The 26,720-nt window shown below is 40.4% G+C and overlaps 1 long non-coding RNA gene across 1 annotated transcript; it reads left to right on the top strand.

Annotated features, from left to right (window-relative positions):
- The first annotated feature begins 264 nt into the window (after positions 1-264).
- On the top strand, positions 265-25,732 carry LOC141793980 (uncharacterized). The gene is made up of 3 exons (XR_012598451.1): positions 265-336; positions 780-971; positions 25,558-25,732. It is a non-coding gene; the product is annotated as an uncharacterized LOC141793980 (long non-coding RNA).
- The last annotated feature ends 988 nt before the right edge of the window (positions 25,733-26,720 follow it).

The raw sequence follows: 26,720 nt of genomic DNA, 5'->3' as shown, positions 1-26,720 counted from the left end.
TGATGCATGTCTGAGTGGGTGTATGTGAAGTTCCTGTTGTTGCTTGCATGTCTTGCTTCTGCAATGTTGTAACCCAGTGAAACAGCCCACACTGGGATATAGTTACTTATCACAACATTTTGCTTAGCTCTGTTGTATTGGCATACAGTCAAAAGTATTAATGCTCATTTTTCAATGAGTTGCACATTAAGTCTGGTCATGAAGAAATACAATCGGTTGCTTTTTCAGTCCACCTGGTGGTGCTGCTGAGTACATTTACCTGCTGGCTATAGCTGAAGTGAAGCTCACAAAGCAGTTAAAGTTAATAAAACAAAGAGGCACCACAAAAGGACAACAGTAAGTACTGTATGCATTTGAATGAAATATGTGGTTCTGTTGTAGTTTTTAAGTGACAAATGAAAAAGAAATACTCACAGAATAAGTTAACACCAAGGCTCACTTCTCCGCACGTCAGCCAAAGATAGCATTAGCTAACAGCCAGCTAATGCTAAATCTTCTGTCACTAAGCTTGTCAAAGCGTCTCCCAATTCAGAGCAGGAAAATAAATAAACAAAACAATGCCCCCCAAAAAACGGTTAAAAAATCAACTCCTGCTCAGTCTCTTTTAATATCTGTGTGGAGTTCTGTTCTCTTTGTGTTGCCTTTGCTATTAGCTTCACTGCTTCCTCTGAACAGCTGTCTCTCTGCTCTGTGCGCCACTTTGCTTGAGTGTGGCATCCCTGGCTGCACATCCACCAGTAAAGACGACATCTGATCACTTCTGTATTTTTCAATTGCAGCTCATTTGATGAAACACTGGGCTGTGTTTTTGTGGGAGCAGTAGCAGAGTCGTGCTTAAGCAGTCTCAGCACAGGAACAGTGTGCTTGCGTTGGCCAAAAGGTTTGGTCTGGTATACTCTGAATCCTGCACTTCAGCCTCCACCTCTCCATACATCGCATGATCCTGATCCCCCAAGACTAAAGACAAAGAAGTAAGTACATATAGGAATTTGTTTTCCAGAAATGAGCATCTGAACTGAACTGAACTTTCTGATGCTTAAGTCTCTCTGTTGTCTAGTTTGGAGTCAGGCACCTCAAAAGTGTGCAATGTGTCATGATCAAGGTTGTAATAGTTAACTAAAACGAAACTAAAAAGGAAAACAAAAATTTAAAATACATTGCAGTTAACTCAAACTAATAAAAACTAGAAAAGAAAACAAAAACGATAAGTAAACTAAAACTGTATCTTGTGTTCACAAAACGAACTGTAACGAACTAAAATTAAAGACAAAATGTCCTTAGTTATCGTTTCTGACAATATTAATAGCCTTTAGGATTTAAATTAATCCGACACATTTTCCCAACCAATTTTACGTCAGTTTTCGTCAGTTGTCAGCGCCGTACGGCACCATCATAGTGACGTACTGGAACGAGCTTGTTTACTGCACTGACTGGCTGTGCGCTGTGCTGCGACCAAACGTAGTGACGCAATGAATCAGAGAATCTGTAATAGTTTAATTTAATGTGAGTCTGAATTTATTGTTATAGAGTTCAAGTTTCTAATTATTAAAGCTCATATTATATTGTTTTATATAATTTATGCTTTTATTATTTTTATTTAATTCATGTTAAAATTATTTTATATAATTTATGTTTATATTTTTATATTAAGTTCATATTATTTTCTTGTGTTTAAGGCAGCGGCCAACAGTTCAGTATCAGCATTGACTGAGCAGTGAGCACTATGTTGGACTTGAAAATAAACAGTATTACAAAATATTTACTCTGACCTTTTTGAAACCTGCACCTGGTTAATAAGGTATGAAAAAACTAAAACTAAACTAAAACTAAGCCTTGTTGCAAAAATTAAAACTAAATAAAAACTAGAATGCCCGCTCCAAAACTAATTAAAACTAAACTGTAATGGAAAAAAAATGTCAGAACTAACTAAAACTAAACTATAATGACAAATCCAAAACTATTTTAACCTTGGTCATGATCAATCAAAACATTAGTTGCTTGGCCCACACAGTCATCAGAAATGGTTTTAACCGTTAACTACGCTGAACAAGGTGTTCTAACAATTATGGAAGTGTATTTCCACTCAGATTTTCTCTGACGCCAAAATACTAACACATTAAAGTTTGAAGTTCTATATTCTTTAAAACTTTATTTCATTAAGGAATCATTGAGGGCATCTCTTCTTTACAATGACATCAAGACTACAAGTATAGGAATTTTCAAATAACTTAAAGAAAGTTCATAGAAACTTTAACTTGGGATGAAGGAACGTCACTGGCTATGGATTCATGTTTGACTGTAACAGCTGATTATGTGATGGATGTCTAGCTCCCTCAGAAGAAGCAAACATGTTTGGATAAAGTTCTTATCAAATAATTGATTGATAATGATTTTGATCAAGTTTTCCTCTGTAGACATAAATAGCAAGTAATTGTAAAATCTTATAGTAAACAATATAGTATTGCTTATATGCTGACATAGATGTCAACATTTGCATTATAGCACAAAATCTATTCCGAAGCATTTGGCATTTAGCTTTTAAAGCTTCTTTGCTAAAACACCTGCTGCACATGATCAGCACACTGACAATGAATTGAAAGATGCTCATGCAGGGAGCTGCAGAATTAGGCCATCTATTTCTCATCACACATAATTTAATCCATCGTTAATATAAAATATTAGCCATAGCTATGCAACGGAAATGAACTTGCATATGATGACAACAAGAGAGACTGTCAAAGGAAATCTCTTGATCACTTTCTCAGTACAAAAGGTTTTAGTGTGCTGTTTCTATCTGACCAGCACTGAGCCATGAGACACTGCATATCTATACCACCTCCCACACCTCCTTTTATCATTATACAGGGAGGAGATAGGTGTCTGGTCTTACCCACTATCATCCCACCAAGACGTTATTATTTCACAAGCTGGTGCCCGTCTCCCACAGCCACAAAAGCTCATTACGATTGATAACTGATAGCATCGCTTAATCATGACTGGACAAAGGCCATGGCCATCCAAACAAGTCCCCAGATTGAATTAATGGTATTCATTAAGCCCCAATTTGAGCCTTTACAGATGCCGCGACCTTATCCTGCCGCTTCATCTTCTTTGGGATAGACTGAGGTGAAATAAAAGCTCGGGGAGGGGAAATCAGTTGGGGGAAAGTAAGAAAGGAAGGAGAGATTGAGATTAGGGGGAGATGAGAGAATGAGCCCCCAGAGAAAGGAGTGTAAAGTATTAGAGGTGTTCATTTCACTGCAGGTAGATTGACACATTCCCACCCAGGGAATGGTGTCAGCATGGATTGTCCCGGAGCAGATTACCATCAGCTTTTTGCAGTGACTTGAGCACACCTGGACTAACGGCCCTCCAATGCCACATTTCATCAAAAGCCCCCTGAAACATATGTGAACAACATTACAGCAAGCTAGGAAATCACCTCCTCCTCATTAATAGGACTAACCTGAGGCGTTATATCCGCTCAGGGACCCCAGACCTTGAGTTGGAGGACATCATTCAGATGCTGCTTTAAAATCTGCGCTAGCATGAACGTGCCTGCCTGTACAATATGAATCATTTACAGCCGGGCTCTAACAGCTTGCCAGCACGCTGCTGTGCTCTCAGACTCCCCGAAGCAACTCTGAACCAGTAGCTCAGGAATACACAATGAGTTTGACCCCAGAGGTCCACACAGAGAAGTGATGTTATGTAGTTAAGGCAGCATTGTACACTGTTCAGTCCTATGGGATGTCTCAGTGTTAGGTCAGGATGACTGCACTCCCCTTCTTCTGATGGGGATTTGAACCTTTAGGCTCAGCTGGAGAAGACACAGATGCAGAAAACTCTCAGTTTGTCATGTCATAGATGAGCTGAATGATCCAAGACAAGCTCAGTTTGGACAGAAAGACATGTAGTACTGTTTCATAAACGTTACTTTGATTATTCTTGTGTCGGTTCCACAGAAGTCGAGAACATTTGACAAGCATTTGACTAAATAAAAAAATGTCTTTGAGCTAGAGGTGGGTGGTAAACCAGTTTCAGCACCATCACGTGTCAAGCTCTGCCAACACATGAATCTGTCACTACTGTCATCACCAAAGTAAACAAATAGATTCTAGTAATTTTTACTGCTGTTTTGAGTTCATAAACAATAAAAAGAGTAAATGTGAAAATCTGTATTTCATCACAAAATATTCTCCGCAGCCAGTTGCTAACAGTTCGCTCACAGCTCGAAACAGGACAGGCTGTTCCTCTAAAAACCATTAGAGGCCAGGGATCACACTCATAAAGCTTCCCGGCACAAAGAGTGGCTCCTCATAAAATAAATATATAATAAAAAGCCTCTATAAATCCTAAGAATCATGATGTTTTCAAAGAATTTCTTCTTCATGATAAGACTAGATCCTGGTAAAAATGAAAACCACTCTTGAAGCAACTTAGCCTCTGAGAGAGCTCCTGAGGTGAAAAACTGACAGGACTGTTGAGGAGAAGTTTTAAGATGCTTCTCAAGGAGGGGAGAAAAAAGAAGAAGATGGAGAGATACAGGAGAAGTGTTCTGTGATCATACTGATGAGTAAAAGTGGTTATGTTAGTTGTTCATCATTAAAAATAGCTTAATGTGCAACAATGTGTGGGAACTCACTGGGAAGAAAAGTGTTCAGAAAACTGAGATATTTGACAACTAAAAACAAAACGAAACAACAAGAAAACAAACAGTTCTGTTCTCATATCAGGTATGTCTCTTCCAGAATAACATGAAAAATGTGTCCAACAAAGGCATGAGAAGTCTATTTTACGTAAGACTAAAAACCAGAATCATTGCCTTTAAGGAGAGACAACAGCAGACATCTCTGTCCTCTCTGATCATAGAGTGGTGAAGGGTGAGTACACTAGTTAATCGGTCTAAAATGGTAAATGCTAGCATGTTGGTAAAAATAGAAAAAATGTATAAATAGTCAGCAAACATACCCGCATGGCCTGCCAAGGCATATAAACACTACTATAGCGCTGAGCAGTTGGCTTTGGTTTTCTAACATGTAGAGTCTGACTATAATAGGAGAAAAGAGTTTCACTGTCCATCTTTGCCCAGTATCACAAATTTTACCTCATTTTTGAGTTAACTAAAGGCAGTAGTTTAGCTCTCTTCAGAAAGCCAGTGCTTTTGGCACAGCTTCCAAAAAAGAGCTGGCTCTTTTGGGTCTCAAACAGCTCTTAATCTGGTAATATATCTGACTTGGCAGTATGAATGATTTGTGTATTGATAAACTCTTTTGACTTCAGTGTTTTCATGAGAAGTCTCATAATTGCCTTGTTTTGTGCATATGTTTTGTTACATAAGCAGGCATTCTGACTTCTAATATTTTAATCAAACTATGTTTGCACCAACAATTAAAAAAAAAATCAATTGAACAAGGTGAGGTTGCTGATCAAGATGAGGCTTTGTTTGTGGATGTCATCCCTATTTATGTGTTTTCGCAACATTATGCACACTCCTCATCGCTGTCTGCTGTCCCCTTCCTGCTTTCACATACTGGTATGATCCTATCCTCTCTTGTCATTGGCTACATGGCTGCCATGCTGTCAATCAAAACAAAGTTTTGGTGTGCAGAGTTGAATGGCTGAGTGAGAACTGAGCATTAAAAGGAATAAAGTTGGGAGCCGGCTCGGCTTGTAAAGTCACATCTTTTTCGCATGACTCATCATTAAAATACAGCTTTTGAAAGAATATCCAGCTGTAGTGGTGATAATTAACAGATACATACATGCATTATCGAAATGTAAAAGAAATATTGTTTCATAATGTATGATTCAGGCTGTTAAAGGAGTATCCCAAACTGAGCAGACTTTTCGTACATTCACATGAAATAGAAAATGCTAATAAATGGTGTTTCTATGAAGCCATAAATGAAAATATTATTAAACCAAACACACCATTCCCAGAGTGCTCTGTGATTAGGAAGTAGCTGATAGGTATGGTATATTAAACGGCACTGTCTAACAACTTAGCAGGTGCCACTATATGCTTTAAGCTCACAAATTGAACAACTCAGTTCCTGTTTCTGCTAGCCAATACGCTTGCATGAACCCTGGTTGAGCCCAAAATTTAGCAACCCAAAAAATAATAACCAAACAAAAATGTAACACGTTGTTAGAAAAAGTTGATTGATTAAAAAATTATTCTATTTTGGGTCAGTTATTAAGTCCCATAGGTCAATATGCTGAGAGTCATTTTCAGATTTCCTTGACTCTGAATGTCTGCAGAGAGACCAACTCCAAATGCACAAGAGGTCAACACCTGCCACTGGGTGATTTTGGCATCACTTTTGTGCAGACAAGTCATCCATCTTTTTATCCAGTCAATAGTTTACACAGACACGATGCACATGTTAAACTGCTGTCCTGTTTACGTAACACTGAGCGTGTCTGAAAGAGGCTGTTAAAATGATTGTCTGTTCTGAACCTTAGCGCAGAGAGGTTATATCTGTCCACTTTTGAATTTTTGGCCTTCTAAAAAGACGTCCCTGCTTCACAAAAATGTGGCCATTCAATTTAATATATTTATGGGGGTTGTGAACATAGAGAAGGTTTTAAGATCTGGCAGCAATGACAAGGACTTAAAACATTGATGGCTCTCTATAATACAGATAACAGTAAAACAAGAATGTGAGGCAGCCGGGTCAGGGATGATTTATGAACATCTGCATTAGCAATCCAGCAGCTCTCCAAGTAGAGATATCGACCAGGACCTCCTGAAATTAGTGTCAAGCATCACAGAACTATACAGTGGCAGAGAGGCAGAGAGAAGAGAAGGATCAGCTACGACCTAAACGCTCGTCATTCAGAGACTCTTACGACAAATGTTTAAGAAAAAAATAAGCAAATTCATGAACAAACGCAACACAAGGAACACAGAGAAAATAAATCTTTAAAAAAAAGTGCTGCTAAAAGCTGAAACACCTGCACTACCAGCAAACATACTGAATACATGAATGATGCAAAATCAAAAACACACAAAAGCAGAAAACAAGTGCAAGCGATAAAAGCTCCAAGGCTATCTGAGGCCTGAGGGGGCACTGAGTGAAACAGCGTTATCACTGATGGAGCAGGGAGGAAGTAGTCACTGAATTTATCTGTTATTAATTTACCTGATATTAAGTAAACACAATTATCTGTCTGCTCAGCAGCTAGTGGAGTTCACTTTTTGAACAGCCTCTAAAGCTTCAGACACCCAGAAAACCTCAGTCATCAGGGAGTAATAATGCTTATGTTATTTGAGTATTTTTACGCCAGCTGAAGTTAGCAGAGAGTAATTCTAAAGTTGGCTCTTAGCAGTTCACACACTAGATAAACAAAAACTTTGGTCTTTGTTGCAGCAGTTGTTGGTTCAGCATTTGCTGCATGTCTTCACCTATTCTCCCTACTCCTAAGCTCTTCGTCTCCTCAGCTGTCCAATCTCAAGAAGGTTAAAATGCCCAAAAAACATGACTTAAGAGGTGATGATAAAAAAGTGGTAGTCTTGATGAATGACCAAAAATTAAAATATACTAAATCATTCACTAACTTATTTACTCATACAGTAGCGAAGCATTTTATACTGTAGTAATTCTGTTCTGGAGTCTGACAGTGGGGATGAAGAATGCACTCTGGGCTCAAAGAGGGTGTCAGGCACAATTATCTCTCCATCTAAGTGAGGCTTAAGTGGGAGCAGCCTGGGATGCTTAGAACTAAACCCAGCAATGATTCCTCTGCACTGCTGAGTGCAGCTTTCTCTGGTTACAGCCATCAGTTAGCCTCTGAGCACAGGCCTGTTAGCACTGTTAGCAGTCAGGGAAGCCTCCAAGTCTTCCTGACATGGATGAGAAAAACAGGTACTTTCAGTACGCAGAATCATTCCAATCAGTTCAGGAAAGTGATTTGTTCATAAGATTTGTTCACTAAAATCATTCAGTACTTATCTGCAGCTCTGCCTGTGAATCAGAATTAAACAAGCAGAAATATGGACAGTGAATTTAGTGAGATAAAGCTACAGTTTGCAAACTGGAAGCTGCTAGAACAATCACACTAATTTTTCTGACTGCTCTGTTTACTACAATCAGTACACCGATCACTCACTGACTGACAGAGAGTGGGTGACAGAGCTACCGTTCAGTACATTCATTCAGTGACAGACAAAGTGAAAGTGAGAGACGACACTAGCCTCAGTTTAGTTTGTTCAGTTCACTCAGTTCATTCAGTCAGTAAACGAACTGAATGGGAGCCCCTCTTTCCCTCCCAGTCAGTCAGTGAGTGATTCATGTTGGAGCTCCTGTTGAGTACGTTTACTGGACTGGCTGACAGAAGTGAGAGGAATCCATTCATTGGTTCACTGACTGACTGGACAAGTGAGACTTTAAGCCCTCAGCCTTAGGCCCTGTTTACACGACGACGTTTCATCCTAAAACGCTAAAACGCGTAGGGAAAAAAATCTGCGTTTACACAGAAATGCTGATGGACTTAAAACGCTGTAGTAAGCATGTCAGGCCTGTGGGTGGCGCTACAACTGTCTTGTCAAGAAGCCGCTTTTGGGAGATCTCCACCGAAGTAGAGTTGAACGGATCATCTAGTGTACTGGTGCACACTAAGAGCAGAAGTGGAGCAACAGATGCACATCTTGTTGAAAGACAGTCAGCAGATTGAGCAGTAAAAGCACAACACAGTAGTCTGTGACAATCGTAACAATGGTACTGGTGTATGGTCGTATGCGCTCGCATGAAGCGGAGCATTACATCAGCATTTCCACTGAAAACGTCGTCTTACTGTTTACACGGCAACAGTGTCGGCAGGGTTTCATAAAAAATACCATCCTGGAGGCCGTTTTCAAAAGTGTGTTCTAGGTCAGCTGAAACGCTGTTTCTGTGTTAACACGAGGCTGAAATGCAACAAAAGTTGAACGTTTCACCCTAAAACCATTGTCGTGTAAATGGCCTCCACGTCACAGCACACAAATTGTGCTGACTGAAACACAATCATTTGAGATCGTCTTTATTGGATGTTAAAATGGTGAAAATGGGTGTTAAGTAGGATAACCATTGCAAACTGAAAGCAGATTTAAAAAGCACATACATTTTATGACACCTCATGTTTGACAAAATATTTGCTACTTCCTCTACTTTGGAAACATGAGCAGGAGATGTAGGGGTGGGCTTGAACAACACAAGGCTCCCAACTGACTCCAACCTGTTGGTTCAGTCAGTACATATCACTGACAGGAAAGGGAGAGGGAGGGACGGCTTGGGCAACACTTAGGATCAGGGCTTGACATTAACACTGGCCAAATGCTGGTGGATTTCAGCAGTGGCTGGTAACACCACTGCTCCCACTGGCCACTTTGGCAGGTTGAATTTTATCTCAAACATGGAGCAGAGAGACAAGCAAAAAGATGACTGATGACGAAAGCTCTGAGGAAATTTAATTTACCTCTCCTTCATTGTCATTCTCATGAAAAAAGAAATTATTTTCTGATTACAATCGTTAATAAATATTTAAGCAGACAGTGTCTCCTGCTGAGTTTTTATCAGTTCAATTAATCCCCTTTACCATTTTATTATAAGCAATAACAAACTACTGTTTTAATTACTATGTTTTAATAGACTGCATATTTTCATATGAAAGGAGCACAATGTAACACACAACTTTATCAGAGCTGAATACCTGGTTAAGGACCTGTGGATTTTAACATTGATGTATCTTGTTTTGAGTGTGCATAGGGGTCATTTACATTTAAAGAGGTTGTAAATCTTTTTTAAGTAAACTTTAGCATGTCATCATCGGCTTTAATCATATTGAACATAATTATCCAACAACAAATTTTGGCCAGTGAAAATACTGAGTGGCTAGTAACTCTGGGATACCACTAGCCACAGTGGCTGGTGAGCTAAAAAGTTAATGTCAAGCGCTGCTTAGGATATAGAGAGACACAAAGAGGAGAGCGCAACTAAAGTTGAAAAAATGAACTAATCTTTTCAGGAAGTGATTCAGTTCAGTTCGTTCGCCCAGATGATTCGGCTCATAGAACCCCAACTCAAGTCTACTGACTGACCTCCAACTCATTCCTCATCCTCTTTGTGTTCAATCCCCTCCATGGTTTTTCTTTGACCAGCCAACAGAGTGTGAGTCAGACTCTCCTAGCTTGCTTTTTTTAACAATGCTGTCCCAACAATCCCTGACATCAAACGATCCTCTAAAGTCTAGACTCTGCTCTTCTTTTCAATCCCATCAATGATAAAGATGTTTCACTCAGGCCCTACAGGCATCAAGCACTGGCATTAAAAATGGTATTGATCTCACAGTAGTTTTCTTGTTTTGTGTGTTTTATGCTTCACCTTTTTGTTTTAGACTTCTGCATGTGTTTTTCTGTCATTTTTGCAACTTGTTTCTCCTGACACAGATTATTTGGGCCATTGCAGGTCCTCAGCCTTTGTTGGCTGCTTTACTGAGCTGCTTTAAAAACTACTGAAACTATCCACAAAGTTGTTACCATCACATGCCACTGCAGAGATACATGTGTGTCACAAGTGATGTTAAATCGAAGACATCTGCTCTCCGAGTGTTTCTCATTGCTCTCCTGCTGTGTGTGTTTACGCTGGATAAACTAATGAAATGTGTGTGAGGCACAAACTCTCGCTGCTGTATGGCGCCCTCTGTTACTCAGTGCTGCTGGCTTTATTTAAACAGAGATTCTTTGAAGTGAATACATCTCATTTTTATTATGCACTTGATGTGCAGTGTTTCACATGTGAGAACAGGCAGCGAGCATGTGTGTGACAAACAAGCATAAGTCTATTGAGTGTGTGAAAGATTGCTGAGTGTGTGTGTGTGCATATGTGTGTGTGCGTATAAACATACGATCCAGGCTGACAGACCAATTCAGGATTTAAGATTTGGGGACAAATTGCCCAACTGTTGTTCACCGTATTCATTCATCAATGTCAGCAGCCAGCGCTGTCCACATATAACACCCCTTCTTGTGAAACATACAGTGTTGTTGACTAATGCATGTTTGGTAAACAGGCCATTTCTTCCATTTAATCACAGCTCGCTCTGTAATTACGCAGAGGGATGGCTATCAGAGTAGCACTCATTGTATAAAGCATTAGTGGGTCATCTGCAGTGAGACACAAAAGAAAGGGAGGGTGGGAGAAAGTATAAACTGTATAAAGCTTTCAGGGTATCAGATCTGCAGCAGCAGCGGGGAGCACGCAGTGGAAAATGAAACAGTGTGTGAGCCCTGTGGAAGAGCGGCTAAATGTGTTTGTAATTATCCACTGACTTGTCAAAAGGCTGTCACTAATAAACAAACATGCTTGGAAAAATTGCAGTCACCTGTGAGTGCTATTTTCTGGCACTTTATGGCTCACGTCTCCTCTTTTTTCGTGCACATGAAAGTTAATGAGCAAACCCACTGTTTTCCAAAGAGGCTCTGATGTTCACGGGTCAAGCTGCTTTATTTTTGCCCTCTCTCCTTCCCCTCGTCTAATTTTTGCCCTCCTCCGCTGTGACTGGGTAAGACGGCAACGAATCATCTGTGAGCCTATTAATTAGTCCAATCGCTGGCAAACAGGCCCTGCGTTATCACTGCAGCACGACAGTCTTTCAGAGCTGAAATTAAACCATGCACACTACTGTTCCAGTGCCAAGGGGAGTAGAGATTTAGCTCCACTGGCACTGTGCACGGATAAATCACCACAGCTAAGCAGCCTGTAGCACTGCCATGGTAAGGGGAAAAAAAGAGGGCAAATAAAATGTGCTGCGCTATATGACAAAAAGACCATTATGTGTGATGACAAACTAGTGATGAGCACTTTGGTTCAAAGAGGAAACGGCTCTGCAGCTTCAAAAAGGGTGAGTGTCTGTCGGGAAAGAGTGGAAAGACAAAAGAAAAAAGAAAAGGCTGAAGAGTGTGAGTATCTGAGGAGAGGAGAGAGATGCCAAAAATCATTGGAGAACCAAGGACTCATTTTATTGAAGGAGGAAGATGAATGGCATAGATGTGAGTACTAAATGACAGAGAGAATGAAGGACATGGAACAGGAAAAGGCAGTGATTGGAAGTCTCTGAGTGTGTGTACGTGCAAAGCTCAGTGTTGGCTGGACTGTTTCTGGCGCAGACTCGAGGTTGTGGGAGTATCATGAAACTGTGTTTCCCAGCTTAGGCCCTGTTTACGCCCCTTAAAATGCAGATGTTGGTAATAAATCCTGCGTTTGCTCATTTATTTGGGGGGACTGCACCTTGCTTTATTAAAGCCATCTATCACTCAGGGCTCCTGAATCAATGGGATGCAGAGGAAAGCGGTGTCAGCACAGAGGCACGCAGGGAGAATACCAGCAGCCTGTACAAGTCAGAGGAGAGAGGAGCACAGAAGCAGGAGGATCAAAGCTTCTGTCACACATTGTGAATGCATGATGACAGAGGTCATTTTCATGTGTGTATGGATGTAAAAAAACGTAATTAATTGTCTCTGTATGCAACCCACTTGAGTGTAGAGAAGACGTTTAAATGCAGCACATTTTTGAGAGAACATTTAAACTGGATTTAAGAAACAGTATCAGGTGCAGTATGTAAATAAGACCTAAGTGCAGTCAGGTAATTAATTACACTCAATCTGCACTTAGTATTCAGATATGCAGTGTTATCCTGTATGGAGCTCATCTAGGGGAACCAGGGGTGAACTGCTTCAAACCGAGCCCATCTGGAGACCCCCTCCCAGGGATTCAGTCTCCTGTGGCAGAGAGGGCCACATCAACCTCTTCTCCACAGCTGCCACATCCCAGCGCCCAGCCTGCCAGGCTGCAGGCACTTGTTAAATAAGTCTGTCTCAGCCGGCAGAACCTGGGCAAAAGGAATATGGAAGAGATCTGGCTCAGCAGAGGGAGATGAGAGAAGAAAGTTCGAGAGCAGAGAGTGAGAGAGGGGAGGGGATGAATAGGCGGCGGGGAAAATATGAGTCTGCAGAGCAAGCAGAGAGGGAGAGTTGCTATGCAAACGGACATCAAAGGCTCCAGATTGGTTTGTACTTTTTAGAGAAGCTGCTAATCGGCTAACAGGGCTATACAGCTCCGTCTTTTACAAGTAGAGGGCTGCTACCTTAGAAGAAAGTATTCAGCTTGGAATTAGGAAACCTGCGTCCATCTGCTAGTGTTGTATGTACCTGTCCACATACGTCTGCTTGTTTGCTCATCAAAAGAGTCATGAACAAAAAACACAATGCAGACTTTTACCAGAGAGCAGGTAGCTGCAAAAACAGGACTTTGCAGCAGCACAATGAGCTACTGTGAATATGATGGCAAACACGTCAACATCCTTTAGATACTTAGCATCAACTTTATCTCAGAGTCATGTTTTCTACTCCACCAATGAACCAAATATTTACTCTTCGTCTCCCTTTATTTTTTGTGTCCACCAAATCCTACAGATAAGTTTGGGGGTTTTATCTGCCAAAGATAAAATGGGGACAAAAGTACACATATTTGTAACTCAAGAGCACAGATATTTGCATAAAAATATGACTCACAAAAATGACAGGACTGATTCTACTTTTTCACTGAGGCTTTGAGATTTTCTCCCAGCACACAGGTAGAAAGCAGTCCTCTCAAGACATTTTAATGTTCTGTTTCTGGACAAAACCCGCTGAGCCATTTCGAATTAGGGACACGTTCTGTTTTCAAATAAAGTATTTTCATACCAACTAAAAAGAAAAAATGATTTGGCACAGTGTGGAAAACAATGCTCTGAAGCCTTATCAGGACTGTTTAAAATAGGCAAAAGCAAAATAAAGAGAGCAGTTAATAAAGTGGAGTAAACACCTAAATTCTTTAATCTGAAATAAGGGGAAGGAGGAGAGCTATGCATGGACTCATAATCAAATGAGTCCATGTATAGCTACTTCCCATTCATTTTGTATATAAGTGCAGATAAAAAGAAAAAACAGAGTCATTTGTTGCTTAAAATCATGATTAAACAGGTCAAGCCACAGCAGTAAAACCCTCAACAAAAAGCTATCTTTGATATAAAACCAATATTCTGTGTTTCAAACATTTCTGTTTTGATTCAGTCCTGCTGTCACTATCATCGCTCACACCAGCTTGGCAGGTGATCAATTTTAATGCTTTTCAGTAGTTTTCTCAAAGAAAGTTTCAAATAACAACTCCATCTTGACAAGGTAAAGCAATAAAAGCTGCTTAAGCACATGGCGAGAAACATATGCAACGTGTGAATACATGGTGTGATAGAGACAGATGGTGTGGTAAGTGAAAGCATATTTAGAAAGAGCTAATTGGCTTTAATTCACATTTATTTTGTCTGTCTGCTGTTCTGTAGGTTTGCACAGTATCTGTGATTTCACCAGAGCCTATTGAATCTAATAATAGATAATAAATGAAAAAAAACAGTCAAAAAACAAACAAAAACAACAAACAAAGAAAATCACAAAAAAAACTTAATTAAAGATAATTTTTTTGACCACTGATCACCACCATCCTTCATCTGTCCATGCTTACTTCACCTTGTCATGCTTGAGTTAGTGAGGCAATTATAAAAATGATATCTCCTTGGTTACACTACAAGATGCCACCTGTCATCTGTGCATGCTTACATCCAGGTAGTAGAGCATTTTAGATTATAAGTAGTTGCCAGTTATAGTGGCAATAGTTCTGACTTACAGTGGGTTGCTGCATTACAGCTCAGACTGAACATTTTACCTTGTGCCAACATTAGAAGTTCAGGTTTTATAAATCCTTGAATCTGTCCATAAACTGGTCAAAATGCCCCATTCCAAAACACCACAGTCTTTAAGAGATTTGCTAAAATGATGAGCTCACTCACTGCACAAGCATCTCCTTAATAACTTATGACACAGTGTAGGAGTGGGCCTCAAACACTGAGGTGTGACCATAACTCTGCCCCCACCAAGTTACCAGAGAAGTGGCCAATCAGAGGGAAGGGGGGTTTGTGGAGTGAGTCTTAAAGAGAGCAGCGAAAACATAGCACCTCAAACTAAGGCTAAAATGAAGGTTTTCTAAAATCCAGTGTGAGAAAAGTAGTTTGTTTTTTTTAGCTGTACATTATGTAAAAGTTAAACTACTACAGAGACAGTAGAAAGCCAAAACAAGATTTAACTCCCAAGTTATCCTTGTTTAACAATTGAGGGTGACAACATTGTCATACAAAGAGCTGCTTCCTAAACAGTAGTTTTATCAAATATAGAACAAGGGATAATTTTATCTTATGTAAATTTACCAGAAGATGGTGATCAAAGAAGGAAGGAACTATTTTCCTGCAGAAAGATACTGAATACACGGCTAGGCAGACCAGACAGGTAGCAAACAGTGGCATAAGTTCAATGCAGTAAACCTGGTTCTGTTGAAGACTCCTCCATATCAGACAAGTGACTTGATGCACTGACTGGTATTCATTGGCTATGTTTACATACAGTCAGTATTTGGGTTAAGGTCAATATTCCGGTTTTTGGAATGTTCAAAACTGCGACGCATGGGCAACACCTCGACGCATGAAAAACATCACGATGGAATGCGCGTCATGTCCACTTCGTCTTGCTGTATCTATAGCAACAACCACAACAGCAGAAGCACGGTGGACTTCCTGCACTCAAAAGACCAGGGTCCTTGCGATCCGACCATGCACAGAGCACAACTAAATGTTCCTTTCGACGGGGATATCCTGATAGGTGTATTCATGACCAAATTTTCAGGTTTCAAAAGGAGTACCCTGGGAGTGTTTTTTGGGTTTTTGAAAACCGGAATATGAGCATATTCCAGTTTATCAAAAGGGGTTTTTATGTTTTACATGGCCCTTCCTCAACCGGGTTATTGCTAGTATTCTGAATATGAAAGGGTTAATGACTTCATGTAAACCAGAGATCTCAAACTCGTGCTATGGAGGGCCAAGAGGCTGCAAGTTTTCTTTCCAACCAGAAACTCCACCAGCTGATTTCCCTGATTACCTCACCTTCAAGCGGAGAGCAGGGAGTTTGAGATCCCTGATGTAAACGCAATGACTGGGACTGGCTCTTACTCCCCCTCTGGTAGAATTCCCAAAAACTGACTGTGTTTTACATACCAATGTGTCCTTTGTTCAGGACTTTACAGTAGTTGTGATTTTTGTGCAGTCTTAAAAATGTGCTCAATTATTATTATTTTTTTTCTATTTTAACACTGAGCCATGCTTAACAGTATTTCTGCTTTGTCTTAAGTTCTGCAGACCCTGTGTGTACCACAGTCATTCAGTTGTTAGTAAAGGACGACAACTTGGTGGGAGGGGTAAGCGTAAAGTGCATCATCATCTATCAGCGCTAACAGGAAAACTCTGGGGCACCTCGCAGCAGCCGCACACACCAGGTCTGTCTGGGAGGCCTTGTCTGTGTTTATTGAAGGGTCAGCACCCTCATGAGATGAGCTCACTGGAAGGTCAGCGCACACATCACTGCTGTGACTCTCATATAACCATCAATCACCCTCCTAATTTGAGTCAGTTGCTGGCAAGTGGGGCAATTACGAGAGCCTAATTGCAGGTAATGTCAGTGAAAGCCCAAAGTCAAACAGAGACATGCAACAAACTGAATACTGAATGAGGCTAAAAGCAACATGACAGCTTACAACATGTTTCCTAATGGCTTTGTACAAGCATTTGGTAAATATTCAAACAAACAAGTCGCTGTTATCTTATACTTCCATATTAAACACTGACACATTCAAGAATGGCCCAGACGAGTGCATTAAACAAACATTTTGAGAGCACCGACAAAAGCTCTCATTTCAGAATTTCAAGGACTTTCGTTGGGCGGGGAAAAGTCTTAAGGTGCCATGACGCTCATGCATAAATCATGCAATTATCATCAATGCATATTCAAAGAGGCGGTGTCGCTCTGCTTCTCTATGGGAGATGAGAGAGAGCCCGGACTGTGACAAAACCCAGCTGATTGTAATGAGCTTTTTTTGTGGCTTCCTGCGCTGACAAAACAAGCCTAAATTAATCATGATACCACCCTCCTACTGCGGCAAGCAAGCCTAAAGCTTCCATCGGCACTCCCTGTTGTAAATTGGACCCTGAGACAGCAATTTCTATGACGCCAAGTGATTTAGGCTCCAAAATGCTTTCATTTAAGTTATTGAAAGCAAATGGTTGAAAGAATATGTTTTCGATAATTAGTCTGCCTTTATGAAACATGACTCAAACGGTTGCAGTTTGTTTGTTGCACCATCTGCAGTGAAAGGCGTGAGATAAGTGAGAGGAATGAGGGGACTTAACACACACTGAAACTTACAGCTGGCGTCACAGGAAGCACGGGGAATGTGTGTGAGTGTGTGTGAGCGTGAGCATGTGTGAGTGTGTGCAGGCAGGGATTTGTTACTTCTAGATTTTGCACATCTTTATTCTCCTGCATCGACTTTCCATTTACTCCTGACGCCTTAATCTCCATCCATTACTCCAGCATGAATGTTGAATTTTCAGCTAACAGCTACAAATTCCACCAAAGCAAATCTGACTTTGCAGGTAGAAGTTGTCATCTCTTTGTCACTTTGAATAAGCTTACTTGTTTGGCACAAAACGCTTTGTGAATAGTAAAAGTGAAATAAATTTTGGTTCTGTCCTCCTCAGTTACTGTTTTCTATTCTCATCATAACACATGCAGTTTGTTTTGGATAGCTCCTGCTATTTCCCCAACCTACATTCAAGGGAACTTTTGAACCAAGGCTCAACCAAGTTTGGACAAAGGTGGGAATAAGCAGCTCCCTTATTTTGTAGATGTGTCTGTCAATTTTATTACAGGTATAATCAGGAACCAAGTCCGAAATACGGGGCAAAGGCCCTCTTAAAACCCTAAGGAATATTATTATATTATAACTTGAGGAATATTATTCTTTAATTCTTTCTGGACCTTTAACCCTAAATTGCATGCCTTTAGCTTGAGATAAACACAAATGCACCCAGCCACAAAATTCAGTCACGCAAAAAAAATTATGAATCCAGTGCTTTCATGCGGATACCTGCTCCAGTGCACATCCTAGTGACTTAAAACTGCAGCCTCACTGGCTATTTATGAGCTACTGGCTCGAATTTTCTGTGTATAACTATCATGCCAGTTATTACAACAAAGTTAAAAAGTTCTTAGGACCATAAAACATTCTTAACAGGAAGTTTGGAAATTGGAGTTAAGGGTCAAATTTTAATTAATTGTCTGCTTCATATTTGAACACTTCCAAGTTTTTTATTACATCAACTCCAAACTTGCCTTTTGTATACTACAAACATCGACCATGAAATGTTATAAAGGATTTTTTTTTAAATTCAGTGAACGTGGCCGCAAATCACCACCAAAGTTTACAATATTTTGGCAAAATTTAAACCTAAATAGCTCCCCCAAAACACACACACACACACACACACACACACACACACACACACACACACAGGCAATGTCTCAGCCTGTAAGTATCCATAAGCTTTTTATTAAGTCTAAAGTACAGCCCCCCCTACTGTCAACAGGAAGTCATTTATTTTGATATGTTATTAAAATACCATTTTCATTTCAAATGCACTCAGAAATGTCTCTCAGGTCTTTATCAAGCATCTCTCATCAGGTCATGTCCTGTTGTTAAAATTCTACAGTGCCACATCAAACTCTGATATCTTGCAATGAACCAGGAAGTCAGTAGCCACGTATACATGGACCTAAATATTCTGCTTGCATTCGGTTTATTTGCTCAAACGGAAAGAATTTAACCTATACATACACCTGATTCCGAAAGGAATGTGCCACTCCGAATGGACATTTAATTCGTTTTACAGAGGTGGAATATCCCTTTCCCCAAACCAATTGAGTATCATGTATCCACTCAAATGGAAAGTTGTCAGGGTGCGTTTTTTCAGCGCATGCTCAGATATGACGTGATGAACGTATGCCTTTCAAGTATATTGTCCAATCTGTTTCAAATTTAACATGCATGATCATAGTCCCATTTTCCACTTATATACAGATGCATGAAGGTAAAGGAAATAGCACCACCTATTGGACACATGCTTGAAATCATCTATATTCTGTCATGATTTCTCACCCACACAACTAAAGACAATAAATATGTCAAACTCACAGCTTAGGGCTGCAACAGTTAGTGCTGCAGCCCCAAAGCAAGGTCACTGGTTTGAATCCCAGCTTGGCCGATGGACCTTTCTGTGTGAAGTTTGCATGTTCTCCATGTGCATGCATGGGTTCTCTCCGGGTCCTCGGGCTTCCTCCCACAGTCCAAAAACATGCTCATCAGGTTAATTGAGCACTCTAAATTCTCCATAAGTGTGAGTGAAAGGTTGTCTGTCTCTGTGTCAGCCCTGTGATTGACTGGCGACCAGTTCAGGGTGTACCCCGCCTCTCGCCCAATGACAGCTGGGATAAGTTCCAGTCAGCCACAACCCTGCACAGGATAAGCGGTTCAGAAAATGAATGAATGAATGAATAAACCCACAGCTCACCTACTGGTGAAAAGCAGTACTGCAATGTACGCTTTGTTTAAAATGACCCATGTATTTTTGCTGTCGGGGCTGAACCTTGTCTTCATATGTGGATTTTGCAGCTACCGCAAGCTAGCACCAGAAAATTGGCAAACACTGTAGCACCATTTGAACGGAGCAGAACAGGATTTGAGAACTACTGAAAATTAACCAGAGGCGACTTAAAGCCATGGCAGTTGACGAAAAAGTGACCAGATGAACAACATCTGATAACCTGGCTCAGGGCAGGTTGAGCAGGGTGGGAATTCAGAAGTTAAACATCCAATTATTTTCAGAATAAAACACCCTGTTTAGATGCCAGAATGTAACTGACTTAAATGCAACAATAAACCATCACAACGAGTGGATCCAGGCCTGGAGTCAACAGGTCAGAGGTTTTCAGAGGTCAAAAAAGAAATACTGATAATGAGAAGCTCATCATGGTGGTGAAAACATCATCCCTAATCTGTAATAACCTGTGATATGAAACAACAATAAAGCTAAAGCTACTTTTCTCTGGTAAAAAACAGCTTTGTTCTTACAGGCTATGTGATAAGCCTGAAGCAAATTAAAGCCAGCAACAAAAGAGCAATGAGAAACAAACCTTCATTCATGTCAAAATAAAACTGTTTGACTGTTGAGAGACAACAGAGCTGAGTTGTTCCCTGCATTGTTGCAAAGAGTGCATTTGTTCTTTATTTTCAAAAGTTGTAAAGAAGAAAAGCTTTGTGCAGGAAGATGAACCAGACTGTCTGTGAATGTAACACCATCGATGAACTTATCCAAACATGACCCAGAGGAGCTTTAGGCCTATGTGGGAATGCATATGTTTGAACCAGACACTGAACAGTGTTGACAATCCCAGCTGCCAACGACAGAACACTGTAGGTCACTTGTGGAGGATTACAATGGCTGCCTTCATGATGTCCATGCTTCACAGAGTGTTGCTTGTATGAACTCTTTCATGCTCAACTGTATGATACTTTCTACATTTTTGCATTGTGGATTTCACAAAACTTTATCCTGCAGCTGAGTCATTCTCATCACGCACAGTCAACCCAGAAACCATTTCTCACCTGAAAAACTTGATTTTTTTCGGCTTGTAAATGGCAGCATCCAGTATTAAGAAATACAGCCAGTGTGCCCTAAAAACTGCAGTTCCTTTAATTTCATGGAATCCCAATTCAGTCCAATATTAAAACACCAATTTTACATGCAGCTGTAAACTTAGTGATTCCCAAATTGGGTGTGTCATGAAACTCTGATAAGGAGATTTCAAAATGCCTGCTGAATTAAAAAGCTATTTACAAGTGCATATTTTAAACATTGTAGTAAAATATCAACAAAAGTACTAGTAAAAATTTGATATAAGACGATGGAAACAGAAATTATTAGATCTGTTTTCCACATTTCTTAGAGGTGACTAAGCTTGGATAACAACTGTATCAATAGCAGAAGGTCCATTGAAAAACACAGCAATATCTGCACAGGCAGTAATTTTCTACCCCTCAGCTACATCAAGTATCTAAGGCCATTGTTTGTTTACGGCCGTTTTTGGGTTGGTCAGAGTATTTCAATGCAGGGGGTCACCAGTCTCCTACACTGCTAGTTTGAAGTTGTAATGCTGAAACATTTGAGGACCCTTTCATTAGTTTAGCTACTGAAAAAGCTTGGAGCTTTATGCTTAGTTAGAGGGATGTCACTTTACAACTTTATTTGTAATATTATGACTTAATTCTTGAAACCCCAGATTTTTTGTTTCTTGATGTGGCTCTGATATTCTGTCACAGTATACAAAGCCCTTATCAGGCTTTTAAAAAATCAAAATAAACCTAAAGGTTTCACAAAAGGTCTCAGAAAAGGCAGAATTTATTTGATGTGGTTTAATATAGGATTTCAGAGTCAACGATGTCTGCAGGATAGCTGAGCATGGCTAGCAGGGCTAGTGTCTATAGCCCTCTGTCCTCACTACTGGTTAATATTCACATGCCTGCATTGCTTACATTCTGCCCATGACGAGTAAATCCGACACAGCCAACACAGGCTTTATCTTAATTTTCTTGTTTCACAGATACCAAACTGCGCCAAGCTAGGAGGCCATTAGTTAAAGTGATGAAATATTATTTACTAATGTAACTGAAAAGTAACTTTAGTGTCCACTAGCGAGGATGATGCTTCATCATGTAGTTGACAAAAGGCAGACTCCTCTGATCCCTGTAAAAAACCTTCTGCTATGGCTGCACTTCTCACATGCCATCAAACACTAACACATTTTTTTTTTTTTTGTTTTTTGAAAACCTCCAAAATTGCATCAGCCTCCATGTTTTTAAAAGTCCTTTAGAAAAGCTCTGGCTTCAAGTCTCATACAAAGATTGACCCTGCTTACCTCGAGATGACTGTTACAGGTGAATCACCGTTCCTGGAAAGGTTTATCAAATGGTAAATGACAAATATTGTAATATGATGCCACCCCCTCCCAGCTGTGCATATCTCATCTCAAATAAGCATTGCCTGACTTTTAAACAGCCGATGTGAGAATTTAAATTCACACACGAGTGAAAACCTTTGACAGAATTTTAACTGCACCATTAAATCTGCCCTAATTGTACTGCTGGAAGTCAAAACCAAAGGTCTAGAATTAAAGAGCTGGCAGCTGTTTTAAAATACCCAAAATGGGTTACTTTTATCTGAACATTATCATATTCAGAGGTAATGACATTAGCTTATCAGCTTATCCACCAGCTAAAGGTGTCCTGGTCAGGGATGATGACACTGTAGGGGTTATAATTTGACAGGAAGCTGAGGACTCGACTCATCACACTCTTTTAGTCACACGGAGAAGAGACGCTCTCTCCTCTCTGTTTAACTGATACTTGCCTCATGATTCTATTACCTGGACTGCCAGAGGGCCTGTGGGACAGGAGCCATCCGCACAGGAAGCCAAGAAGCAAGTGAAGGCAGGGACAAGATGAAGGCAGGTGCTCGGTGGACGAGTGCAACATGAATATATCAAAAACGACTTGAATGTCTCCTTCCCTGGCAAACAGATTGTCTGGGTTGGGTGGATTTCATTCCAGCCATATGCCTCCAGGACATCGACTGGGTCTTCTCATTTTAAGGCTCATCTTCCCATTTTTTGCATGTTCAACCTTTCGTGATAATAGAGAAACTGGGTCAAACTAGCTCTCTTACATTCCAGTCACATCTCTTATAGGACGGGAGAACTTTTGAGTGTTTGCTTTGTACTCGGGAAGAGCAGAGAGCAAGTTTTTAATTCAGTGGATGAACTTCGGTGACTGCTGTTTTCCAGTGGGACACGAAAAGAGTTAGTGTCTGACCAGTTACGCAACTGTGCTGTGGGAATAGAAACAGGGGAAAATAGTTGTAAGAATTACTTCTGCACCAGGACCCAGAGCCTTGAGGACAGGTTATCAAACCCACAATCTCACCATTGCAACAAAACTTTATGCTGTGCTCAACATAGCACAAAAAAGAGGAATATACACATCCTGCAGGTTTAATATGAGAACAGGGATGCCCCAAAGTAATTTACCCAGAATGACCTGCTCCATAGCACATGAATAATGCACTAAGACTGTAAAACTGCAAGAGAAAGAACTTTAATGGTTTTACCTTGCCTTATACAAACTTTCCCAGGAGATGTGACATTACCGAAAAAATCATAGAGAAACAGCAGCTTCCAGAGCAATAGAAACCATAATAAACCTGCTGACTGCAGTAAATATGGCTAGCATCTCAGCATACTATTTGACTCATGGTGAAAGGTGCTGAAGTGAAGACTGTACAGACTGAAGAGACACCATCAGAGAAGTCAGTTACTACATTTATCAATACAGAATCCTTATTTAAAGATGACTTTAACAAAGATTCCCCAGGAACTGGGAAAAAGTGAGCATGTGTGAAAGAGGGAATGGAAAAGGAGAAAATGGGATAGCAGAAGGGGAGGGCAGTCAAAACATGGGTGCCAGGGCTAAGCTTTTCTAACAGAGTGAAGACTATAGGCGGCTATTTGGACGCCATCCAGACACCTGGAGCTGTTATCAGGTTGCGGTGAGTGGGGCTTTCAGAGGGCTCTGAATGGGAAGCCGACGCTCAGCACTAACAGGCATTTCAAAGCTCTCCTCCACTGATGATGGTGGCGTTTTAAAGCAGGTCAAGCTGACAGGGCAGCAGCCAGGAACCCTGTCCCCCTATTTCGCTTCAAGGAAATCTGACTAAAGGAAGGGACGACTGGACTGTTTAACCCTGCGAGGGCAGCAGCTCCTGGAGACACATTACACACACAGGGGGAAACAGAACCGTATGTTCAGCTGGCAAACCTGTACATCAACTGCACAGAAACATAAACAGCTTCAGTGAATAAATATACATACAAAGTGGCATGCTCTCTCTGGCATGTCTGTATAATGTGCTGAGAATGATTATAGCTGTTGGTTTGACATGACAACATAAATTATTGTTATGTATCATAATGAAGACAGTATTTCAAACAGAAGGCTTTCAGGAACTAACTGTCCAGTCACGTTTAAAAGCTGGGAGTGGTAGAAAATGAAAACAAAACAAACAAAAAAAACACCAAGATCTGTCTAATAATCTTTTAGTTTGACCCTTGTTCCATCTGCAGTCTGCCAGACACCAGGGGGCGCTCTGGCTGTTGCAGCCTCACACAGAATGGTTGTTGTTCTTGGTGGGATAGACAGTTTGCATTGACAACAATCAGCATGACTGGTGCATTATTTTGTAGGAGGAGCTTAGCTGAATGATAAGACCAAGCAGGAGGGGCATCCTAGTGTGCCCAACCCTGCATCAATTGATCACGTTGCTTACTGCTGCTTTAAATCATGTAATGCAGCCAAAGTCTAAAAACTGCCAAGAAAAATTATTTGGCAATAGAAATTCTCAGTAAAATTGTTTGTGTCACCTATGTTAACTTACTTGAGCATATTTAAAAACAACCACATTAAAAGAACTTATGTCACAGATTAATCATTGAAGTATGTCTTAATATTTACACAAATGATGATTGGGTTATTATCACTGGTGCAGTCAAGAGATGAGATAGTTAACAGAGCAGTCAATAAAACTAATGTTAGAATATATAGCTTATGTGCATATGCTTTGCTAATGATATTATATAAATGTGCTCATTATGGTAAAACATATTGTTGGACACTTAATGGAAGGTTAGAACATAGACTATTAAAAAAATGGATGTCATCTTGCTCGGCTTGAAGTGATGTCGTCCCCCTGGTGGCTGGCTTCAGTATAGGTAAAAACAAAACAAAAAATCGGCTCTCCTGCCATTCCAGATGGGCTGTGATCAAACTTGAAAAAATGAATACGCCTCATAGAAATGTTTCTCACATCCGGTTGTTGTGGTGACTTAAATATATTACTTGGCTGCCTTGTATTCAAGTCCTCTTTTTCCAGAAAAGTTTTGTTTTCATTAGTTAAAAGAGGTTAAAAACAAGGATTTACTTAACGTTTAACGATGATTTACAGCTGCTGTTTTTGTGTATTTTTTCGGGGATTGTAAAATATGTCAGGAGATAGAGTCAAGAAGTAATAAGACTCTCGAAAGAAAAAAATTATTATTATTTTTGTCACCCGGCTCCTCTTAGATTCTCCCAAAATCCCTCAGAGTTTCTACTGGGCAGACTCTGGCTGCAAAACTGCTTCAATGGCGGCGCCTATGACGGCGGTATTTTGGCTTCAAAACCATACAATGGTAAATGGCGGAGCCACGCTGTCCACTCTATATACAGTCTACAGGTTAGAAGCTCCTGGGAGGATCACCCAGTTTAAAGATGAAAAGTGACCACAATTGAAAGTAATGCTAATGCCAAATAATAAAAAAGAATTAATTGTGAGTAATTCTACAAACTTAGGTCAGGAATTTGCTTTTGCAGAGTTCAGGTACAAGTTTCTTTTAAAGGAGTTAGGAAAAATGAATAGAGGACAGGGAGAAGTGGTTTTAATGGTGTCTCTCTGTAGAATGTGATGCGTGGAGGGGGCTGGATAAACAGATGAGGAATGCGGCCAGGAGGCAGAGAAGAATTACGTGTGAGAGGCTAACAACCAATGATGAAGAGCAACCACCCAAAGAGACCCATCGCACCCTCAGCCAACTGACCCAGCACATGTTGATGTCAGGGAAGCGTAACTGAACCCGGAGACTCTGTAACTGCACATTCTTGACTGATTGTTAATACATTTAAATTCACCTGAGAACCAGAACGCCTCCTGCTCATCTTTCCCCATCAAACGCTCGGTGTGGAAAGAGGTGAGAGAAGTATGGTAGTATAGTTAGATGAATACATTTTAAGATATTCTGGTGATACATATGGCACCTCATTCCCATCACTAACCAGTGAGTCTATAGCCCCATGCGTATTCCCACAAATATTATAATACATGACTTACTGACAGATACAAATGTCTGCTCAGCATGGACACTCAGCATGGAACAAAGATTTACTCCCCCAAAAACTGACTCACCGACTTTTTAACAGTCTGTTTTTACAATCATCTGCACTGCAAACCCTGGACAAACCCCCGTTCAGTGTGTGCCTAAAAACACACTAAAAAGTAGCAACACCATAAAAACAGTGAAGATGTCAAGTTTAGTGGCAGGAACTAACATTAAATCTGGAGAGTAGGTCACACTGGTGTAGAAGAAGCAGACTGATTTCAGACTTTTCATGATTATGTTCAAAGAGGGGTTATGCTATTAAAAAGTCACTTCCCTTTTTATGCCAGAGCTGTTATTGGTCAAACATGTAGATAATGTATGTGCCTTTGAAGGTCCCATATTATGCACAAATCCCTTTAATAATTTTTTTTAGTGAAATTTGTGGGTCTTTGTCTTTCCTCCCAGCTCACAAAATGTGATATTTAATGACAAAACCTGTACTTAGTAGTGCTTGTGAATGTAAAATCCTGACCTAAAATGAGCTGTTTGGAATTTCCGGGGTTTGCCAACGTCAGCGATTCCCCTTTCAAGTCTGGCCTGGTTGGTTCACCGGTCCTGAATCCAGGCGCATTACCAACCATCCGGCAACAAACCTCGGACCCTGGAAATGTGAGTATTTTAAATGCTGTGTGCTGTGGAGCAGATTTAAGAGCTTTTCCTCAGTGTCCCCCCTGTCTCTGTGTTA

This window comes from Halichoeres trimaculatus, unplaced genomic scaffold (genome assembly GCF_033239565.1).
Source record: "Halichoeres trimaculatus isolate MK-OKI-2021-1 unplaced genomic scaffold, fHalTri1.1 fHalTri1_scaffold_7, whole genome shotgun sequence".
Lineage (NCBI taxonomy): Eukaryota > Metazoa > Chordata > Actinopteri > Labriformes > Labridae > Halichoeres > Halichoeres trimaculatus.
Note: the sequence above shows the minus strand (reverse complement) of the source record. Positions and strands in the feature narration are given on the sequence as shown.